The sequence below is a fragment of the Rattus norvegicus genome, chromosome 4, assembly GCF_036323735.1.
Source record: "Rattus norvegicus strain BN/NHsdMcwi chromosome 4, GRCr8, whole genome shotgun sequence".
Lineage (NCBI taxonomy): Eukaryota > Metazoa > Chordata > Mammalia > Rodentia > Muridae > Rattus > Rattus norvegicus.
In genome coordinates this window covers 37186244-37192243 of record NC_086022.1, presented here as the reverse complement: position 1 = coordinate 37192243, position 6000 = coordinate 37186244, and the positions used below count along the sequence as shown (strand labels likewise).

Genomic DNA, 6000 nt, shown 5'->3' with positions numbered 1-6000 from the left:
TGAGAATCTCTGCTAAACCCCACTTTACTGTTGCAGGATATTTGATCATATTGTGAACCCTGAGATTGTGTTATTTACTGAAAAACCTGTTCCTACTTGTGTAGCGCAGCCTTGGCACACACCTTTAATTCCTGTGGCTGGAATGCAGAAACACCCTTAGCATACATCTCTAATCCCAAACAATGAAGGTAAAGTTAGTTAGTTAGAAGGAAGCACCTATGTTGGAAAGTGATGCCTGATTAAGTGGCAGACAGAGTAACAGATCAGAGAAAGATTTGACAGGATAGGCTATGTCCAGCTCTCACAAGCAGAGAGAGAAAAGGGAAGCTACTTAAGAGAGAGCATTGTAGAAGCCAGAGGGGGCAGTTTTGCAAGGATGGTTGTTCAGAGAGAGAACAAGTTAGACACAGGTGAAGACAGAACAAGCCAGAGAATGAGGAGACAGAAGATTAGAACAGATTGCCAGAGTCAGGATGAGGCCAAGAAGGGCAATTCAGAAGAAGCTGGAAGATGCCAGATTGAATCAGTCAGCTTAGAGAGGAATTTTGACTCAGATGAGCTGAGTTGAACCAGTCAGTCAGAGTTTAGAAAGAACAAGAAAGGGTGAGCGTATTCAGCAGTAAGTCCCAGAGAGTGAAAACATTCTAGGCCTAGATAAGATTTATATTGCCTTCTCCAATAATCACGGTGTTATGGATCTCAGAGGAAGAAGCCTATACAGAGGAGCCTGTCATTTATAGAGCAATAGGATTGGTTCACCATGAAAAAGTTAGAAAATAAGGAAAAAAAAAAAAAAAAAGACAACAAGCCTGCTGTGAAGACCCCCATCCCCTTCTTGGATAGACATCTCAGAATATCAAGCACTATAAATAAAACTGTAATGACAAACCCCAGTTCTTTGCCCGCCATTTGAAAAGGCCACTTACTTGAAGGCAAGTATTTAAGGCAATGAAAAGTTCTATTAGGAAAGCCAGCATTCCAAAGATGGGGACTATCACTAGCAAAAATCCATTTTGCTTAGGGCCCGAAGGCGGAAGGCTCAGATAGGAGTTTTAGGGAGGTATGTCAGACAGATGGTACCAAGATAGTTACAAATTTAAGTGGTCTGCTTTCCCTAATGCAGAAACTGCTGTGTCCTGGCAGGGTCACTAGATAAAAATGTAAGGAAAAGGTTAGAAAGCCTTGTGCCAGGTGGGCATGGTGGTGCACACCTTTAATCCCAGCACCCAGGAGGCAGATGTAGGTGGATTTCTGTGAGTTCAAGGCTGGTCTCAGACTCAGAGATCCATCTGCCTCTGTCTCTCAAGTGCTGGGATCAAAGTTGTGCACCAACAGATTCTAAAAGGTATCTTTAACCTGAGAATAGGGGAAGAATGGCCCCCTAGTGAGGGGGAAAGGTAACTGTCACTAGAAAAGATAGGGAAATGCAACTTTTTTTTTTCATTAAGTTAATAATTAACTTAAGTATTTCTTATTTACATTTCAATTGTTATTCCCCTTCCCGGTTTCCGGGCCAACATCCCGACCTAACCCCTCCCCCTCCCCTTCCCTATGGGTGTTCCCCTCCCCATCCTCCCCCCATTACAGCCCTCCCGCCAACAATCATGTTCACTGGCAGGATCAAGGGCTTCCCCTTCCACTGGTGCTCTTACTAGGCTATTCATTGCTACCTATGAGGTCAGAGTCCAGGGTCAGTCCCTGTATAGTCTTTGGGTAATGGCTTAGTCCCTGGAAGCTCTGGTTGGTTGGCATTGTTGTTCATATGGGGTCTCCAGCCCCTTCAAGCTCTTCCAGTTCATTCTCTGATTCCTTCAACGGGGGTCCCGTTCTCAGATCAGTGGATTGCTGCTGGCATTTGCCTATGAATTTGCTGTATTCTGGCTGTGTCTCTCAGGAGAGATCTACATCCGGTTCCTGCAGCCTGCACTTCTTTGCTTCATCCATCTTATCTAGTTTGGTGGCTGTATATGTATGGGCCACATGTGGGGCAGGCTCTGAATGGGTGTTCCTTCTACCTCTGTTCTAAACTTTGCTTCCCTATCCCCTCCCAAGGGTATTCTTGTTCCTCTTTTCAAGAAGGAGTGAAGCGAAATACAACTTTTCATAGCACAACTGTAACCTGCTAGGTGACTCCAGTCAGCGGTGACACCCCCGCCACCAGTCAGTGGGAGACTCCATCATCTCCAAAGTTGATGACTTTTAAAATCAGCTTAAGGCAAGCAGAGCTGGAGTTCTTCCTTAGGTTTTCTCCCCGGTTCCAGCTCCAGTTCGGAAGCATCCTAACAGACCAAGCTCTGCCTCATTCCTACACTGGTGAGCGAGGCCCTCGCAGAAGTTAGGGGAAGAGCCAGAACTCAACTGAGACTCAATATTCCCTAAACTTTCTTTTATAAAAATGTTTCAGGAATCAGAAGTAGAAAGATTACAGTGACTGACAGCCACGTGCTCATCATTCAACGTCAAGAATTATTATTAATCTGCTCATTTTCTTTAAAAGATTTCGAAGTCACTTATATGCCTTCACAGTACTAGTCTAACTCGTCTAACTAGTGTCTTCACGAGTTAAAGCAAACCCGTGGCAAAGAGAAAGACGGAGATCAAAGCGAGGATCTCTGGAGAGAAAGGCAGGCAGATTGTTTGTCAATGCTCACAACTTAGAAAATCTGCTCCGTTTCTTTTTTAATTTTTTTTTCTTTTTTTCAGAACTGTAGTCTGGAAAACACAGACTTATTCTAAAGGGACGCTGCTCCTTTAAGTTGCTTACTGATCCCACCCAGATCTTGCACCTTGGCCAGATGCCTGACCACTCTAGTAAACAAGAATAAGAGAATGCCAAAACTTCAAAAGCAAAGACAATTATTTCCCAGAGCACAGAACAATATCTAATAGCTAACTAATAATTGTCCTTGCTGTGGGCATCTGCTGCACTGTTCTCTTTCCTGTCTGACAGACTTCCTAAGGTAAGACAGAGCTGCTCAGATTTAATTCCTAAACTCAGGACCATCTAGGAACTGTGCAGGGATAAATGGCTGATGTTCTTGTCGGGATGTGAAGGAGGCTTATTGAAAACTCTGCCTTCTGCTGGACTCAAAACCAATTGTTAGGTAAACATGAATAATTGCTAGATATGGAAGTTTAAAACTGAATGTTAAAGGTATTTAACTTTTCATTTTGCAAATTTTATTCTAAATTCACAAGCTACTAAACTGTATCATGATAATGTTAATAACTTTTGAGGAACTTTTTAAAAATTTGAAGTGGATTTCTACAATTCAGGATTAATTTTAGGACATTTTAGCATTTGGCTAATTTGGAAATTTGAATAAAGAATATCCAACCATTTTGTCTTCATGGAGAAACCAGGAAAATGCAAATGCTGAGGTAAAATTACTAAAATCTACAAAAACTGGTTTATTTTTGAAAAATTATAAAACATAATGTCTCTTGAATATATTGACCCCCGATAAGGACTTGAAATAAGTTTTAGGCAAAATTTTAAAATATAGCATTTGGAAAGGGAGCTGCATTTTAAATAAAATTTAGCCAGTATTAACATAGAGGTTTATATTTCTTTTAATTTAACTAACTGCGTTTTCTAGCTCTTCAAATCATCTGTACATCTTTCTGAAAGATAAGAGCTATTAAGAACTCGGGCTTTAGGACCTTCTGAAAGCGATTAGAAGTGGGTGGGCCCTCACCTTGTCAAACTAACAGAGTGAGGGAGTTCAGGCAGATAAGAGGATGTAAAGGCTAGAGAAAGAAAGACAAAGCAGGAAGGCTATCCTGCAGACCCCACGGGGAACCAAAAGGCTTTGCCCCAGGCACCTAGTCAGGAGCCTCAGAAGAAAACACAATACAAAGATATTGTGATGATTGCCCTGCTTGAATGGCCTCAGTGACTATTATCCACAGGAGGATTAAATTCCGTTCTCCAAGGCAAGAAAACTATCTGTTCAGTTCTCTGTTTTAAGGGAGGATAAAGCATTATTTGAAGCCCATGGTTCCAAATTCCTCTTGTCTCTTCCTCCGAGTCTCAGAGGTCCAGAAGGCCTGAGACATTTCTCCTGATATGGGTGCAAGAAAGGAAACACCTGTATACCATTAATTACTTGTTTTCCTCTCTGAAAATGACGTAGCAGTTGTGTGTGTCTACAGGACTCTATCTTTACGCTAAGCTTCAGAATTGAAGAAGTAGTTCTTTCATGATCTCCTTGGTTAAAACAGAGGAGCCATTTCTGTGTTCTATTTCCTTAGCACAGTTCTAGCGGGGTTTGGGTTTTTGGTTTTGCTTCGACAACCCACTGTCTTCACATCCTAGTCAGTATACCTGGTCTGAAGCTTGGTTGACATTTAGCTGATTGCTCGCGGTACATGGGCCAGCACAGGTGCTTGTTCGCACCGGAGCGAAATTCTGTTAATAAACTTCCTGCTGTCTGCTATTTGAGGAAGAAACAGTGGCCTGAAGCCAGCAGTCGGCGTTATCGCCATCCAAACAGTCTTGCTTCTTTGCAGGGGTTTAATCCATCTGCCTGTCTGAAAGAAGTCAGTCTCCCAGCTCACCCATCACTGTCTTTGCATGTATTCCCGCCCTCTATTGAGAGTCTGGAAAGACCGTGGTCATGAATTTCCAGTTCACATTTTCTGAAGGCAAGGTGCCAAAGGAGGAGGAAAATGTGACTTCTTTTCCAGACCTCCTGGAGTTAATGCAGCTGAAAGAGGCAAGCGCTCAAAACCATGCGGATTGTCAATTCTAAATAAACCTTTTGTTCCTGTTCCCTTGGGTCTCCTGAGCTAGCAACATATCAGCCATCTTTTGTCCGGGAATTCTGTGGGTTTAAACATCACTGTGTGTGCAGCTGGGCATATTGAACTGAGAATTTTAATATTGAATTAGAGTTTTCATTGTTTACCAAGGAAAAATTAGTTTCACTGGGTTAAAGGGGGAGGCCTCTGACCTCAAGTCTTGCCCCATTTTGTTTGGAAGTCACCTTTAAGCAAATCTAGTGTTTTTTTGTTGTCTAATATTACTTGTTCAGTAGATATCAGTTCTACCTTTAAACCCGATGAAGACAAACTTTCCAAAGCAAGAGTAGAGACGAGAGAGGAGTTAGGGAAGCTGAGGAATAGTCTTATTCTAACTTGACTTTTGAACTCATTGGGGCTGCATGCATCATAGAAAGACTGAAAGGTAGTGTGGTTCTGTATGACCCAAGAAGAGTAGGATTTGCTAATAAAGAAAATGAACGTAACAAACATACAGTCCTCTGGATTCACTCTGAAGGATCTGGAAATGACAAAGCAGGTACCGGGATGGAGCCATAGTCCCGAAACAGTGTGGGACTGAGAAATTGACCAATGACATTCCTTACTCCCGGCTCTCCATAATATAGGAAGAGATTCATGCTGCTTAAATATAACCATTTGAATATAAGTGGATATTTACTAAGAAATGGTTAGTCATGGTATTATGACTTGCTTAGGTTAGCAACTTTAAAAATCTCAGTATGAGTAGCTTATTTGAAATGTGTGTGTGTGTATGTGTGTGTGTGTGTGTGTGTGTGTGTGTGTGTGTGTATGTGTGTGTGTAGCTTTCTAAAAATAGCTCTTGGGTTGGAGATTTAGCTCAGTGGTAGAGCGCTTGCCTAGCAAGCTCAAGGCCCTGGGTTCGGTCCTCAGCTCCAGAAAAAAAAAAAAAAAAGATAGCTCTCTCCTTACACTGTGTGGGTCGTGGAGAACCAAACTCAAACTCACCATGCTTGGTAGCAAGTTGCTTAACTCCCTGAACTATGTTGTTGGCTCATATGACAACTTTTGACTCTACAAGTTTGGACCTATTTATTTATTTTAAATTAATTAATTATTTAGCTTATTCTCTCTGTCTCTCTCTGTCTCTGTCTCTCTGTCTCTGTCTTTCTCTCCCTCTCTCTCTCACACCGGACAGGTAACTTGTGTGTGTGTGTGTGTGTGTGTGTGTATATATATATATATATATATATTATA

General features: G+C 41.9%; 1 protein-coding gene across 1 annotated transcript in view; it reads left to right on the top strand.

Moving 5' to 3' along the window:
- The first annotated feature begins 2808 nt into the window (after nt 1-2808).
- The window catches only part of Col28a1 (collagen type XXVIII alpha 1 chain), a 153133-nt gene continuing 149941 nt past the window's right edge, over nt 2809-6000 (top strand). Inside the window, exon 1 of the mRNA XM_039108604.2 lies at nt 2809-2960. The gene's annotated coding sequence lies outside the window, so the exon portion shown is untranslated. The remainder of the gene's footprint in view (nt 2961-6000) is intronic.